This window comes from Protobothrops mucrosquamatus, unplaced genomic scaffold (assembly GCF_001527695.2).
Source record: "Protobothrops mucrosquamatus isolate PMUCROS unplaced genomic scaffold, P.Mucros_1.0 scaffold81, whole genome shotgun sequence".
In the NCBI taxonomy this organism is placed as follows: domain Eukaryota; kingdom Metazoa; phylum Chordata; class Lepidosauria; order Squamata; family Viperidae; genus Protobothrops; species Protobothrops mucrosquamatus.
This window is the reverse complement of record NW_015386458.1, coordinates 139,969-143,150: the sequence shown is the minus strand read 5'-3', so window position 1 is coordinate 143,150 and position 3,182 is coordinate 139,969.

The following is a 3,182-nucleotide window of genomic DNA, read 5'->3' as shown; positions in this document are numbered from 1 at the left end:
CACTTGGAATACTGCATCCAGTTTTGGTCACCACGATGTAAAAAAGATGTTGAGACTCTAGAAAGAGTACAGAGAAGAGCAACAAAGATGATTAGGGGACTGGAGGCTAAAACATATAAGGAACGGTTGCTGGAATTGGGTATGTCTAGTTTAACGAAGAGAAGGACGAGGGGGGACAGGATAGCAGTCTTCCAATATCCTAGGGGCTGCCACAAAGAAGAGGGAGTCAGGCTATTCTGCAAGGCGCCTGAAGGCAGGACAAGAGGCAACGGGTGGAAACTAACCAAAGAGAGAAGCAACCTAGAACTAAGGAGAAACCTCCTGACAGTTAGAACAATTAACCAGTGGAACAACCTGCCTCCAGAAGCGGTGAATGCGCCAACACTGGAAGTTTTTAAGAAGAAACTGGACAGCCATTTGTCCGAAATGGTATAGGGTTTCCTGCCTGAGCAGGAGGTTGGACTAGATGACCTCTGAGGTCCCTTCCAACTTTATCATTATTATAAGATGCTGAAGGAACATTTCCAGCCTAAATTGTCTGTCATTGCTTGGAGGCACGCGTTCGAGCAGAGAGACCAGAGGCCAGGTGAATCTGCTGTGGACTTCATCGCTGCCTTAAGACAAGCGGCCAGGCCTTGTGAGTTCAGGGACCTGGAAGAGAGGCTGCGAGATCATTTCGTGTGTGGCCTACGAAGTAGAGAACTGCAACAGAAGATCTTCGCGAAAGAAGAAGTATCATTTCAAGATGCCTTAAGAGAGGTTGCAGCTGAAGAAGCAGCAGGTGGCGCTGTGAAGGCTTTACGGCTCACCAGGAACCCTCCAGCCACCGTGACCATCCATCAAGAGGACACTCGAAGATTCAGAAGTGGATCCTGAAGAGGAGGTGGACAAACTTCACCAGCCAGCAGAAAGAAGGCCGAAGGGGCATCCAGACAAGGCCCTAGCAGCTCCTCAGTGCTTCGGGTGCGGAGGACGCCCTAAGCGAGCTGACTGCAGATTCCGCTCCGCCATTTGCCGAGCATGTGGCAGGCAAGGCCACATTGCCTCTGTCTGTTTGGGTCGCCAGAAGGTCCAACCTCGGGAAGAATTGCTTCAGAAAGGTACCAGGATCCCCAGCCCACACAGGGTGGGTTTCTGCACATCGCGCAGGAGTATTCTGAGGACAGGGACACACAAGCCCCTTAAGAAAAAACTTTGCATTGACGTGAAGGCTTTTGATGGCTTCCTAGATGTGGTGGTAGTTGGGGGTGAACGCACGAGTCTTATTGGACTCAATTGGTTCAAGGCCCTTGGAATTCAAGTGACTGGGCTGCACAGCTTGCAAACGTTGGGCCTTGCAGAAGTCTGCAAGGAGTTTGCTGATGTGTTTAGCTCAGAGCTTGGCTCCTACAAGGGGCCTCCCATTGCATTACATTTAGACCCAACTATCAAGCCCATCAGGATCAAGCCTAGAAGGGTGCCTTTTGCCCTTAAAAGCAAGATAGATGCAGAGCTGGACAAGTTGCTCTAGCAGGGCATCTTAGAACCTGTGGACTCTAGTCCATGGGAAACCCCCATTGTAACGCTTTTAAAGGCTAATGGAGAAGTCCGCATATGCGCAGACTATAAGTGCACACTGAATAAAGCGTTGCAACAGCACATATATCCAGTGCCTGTGGTAAGCCACATTCTGGCCTCCCTCAAAGGGGGGCGCCTTTTTGCAAAACTTGATTTGGCACAGGCCTATCAACAGCTATCTGTTGATGAGGCAACTGCAGAGGCCCAAATGATCGTAACACATAGAGGGGCCTTTAAGGTTAAAAGACTGCAGTTTGGGGTTAATGTAGCCCCTGGCATATTCCAAAGTGTCATGGAACGCACACTTCGGGGTATTCCTGGGGTCTGTCCCTACTTCGATGACATCCTCATTGCTGGGGAGTCATCTCAAAATCTAGCAGAAAGATTAAGGGCTGTCTTGCTTCGTTTCCGCCAAGCAGGCCTTAAGTTGAAGCAAGACAAATGCAAAATAGGAGTCACTTCCACTGACTTCTTAGGCTTCAGGATTGATGCTGAAGGCATCCACCCTGCTGAATCTAAGCTTCAAGCGATTCAGCAGGCCCCGAGTCCCAAGTCCAAGAGTGAGCTGCAAGCTTTCTTGGGGCTCTTAAATTTCTATCACACATTTCTCCCACATAAGGCTGCAATGGCAGAGCCGTTACACCAGCTCTTAGACAAGGAGGCTCCATGGCAGTGGACTAAAGTCCATGAACCGAGTTTCAATGAGGTTAAAGCCTTGCTCTCTTCAAATGCTGTATTAGCGCATTTCAATGAGCAACTGCCTGTATGCATCGCATGCGATGCATCTCCGTATGGGGTGGGAGCAGTACTTAGCCACCTGAAGGCTGATGGGACACAAGTCCCTGTAGCCTACTATTCAAGGATTCTGTCATCTGCATAGCAGAATTACACTCAGATTGACAGAGAAACCTTGGCCATAGTGGCTGGCATAAAGAAATTTCATGATTTCTTATATGGCTGCCACTTCACGGTCTACATAGACCATAAGCCTGTGCTGGGTTTGTTTACTACTAACAAAGAGACACCACACATTATTTCTCCATGTATGCTGAGATGGTCAATTTTCCTGTCAGCATATGACTACACTTTAATTCAAAAACCTGGAAAAGAAATGAGCCATGCAGACGGCCTCAGCAGATTACCTCTCAAACAATTAGAGGCAGATCCTGCTCCTGCTATTAACATTCTTTCCATTCAGGATGTCATCGAGTTGCCTGAATCTCTCCTCAATGCTAGGGACGTGGCTGCAGAAACTGCCACTGATCACACGCTCACGTGCGTGCTGACATGGGTGTTGTCAGGATGGCCTGACACGTGTCCCGATAACGAGTTTCAAAGCTTCTGGCAAAGGAAGCATGAACTGTCCATTTTCAAGGGGTGCCTATTATGGGCTAGTAGGATAGTCATCCCAGCCTCATTGAGGTCTAGAGCAGTGGTTCTCAACCTTCCTAATGCCGCAACCCTTTAATACAGTTCCTCATGTTGTGGTGACCCCCAACCATAAAATTATTTTCGTTGCTACTTCATAACTGTAATTTTGCTACTGTTATGAATAGTAATGTAAATATCTGATATGCAGGGTGTATTTTCATTGTTACGAATTGAACATAATTAAAGCATAGTGA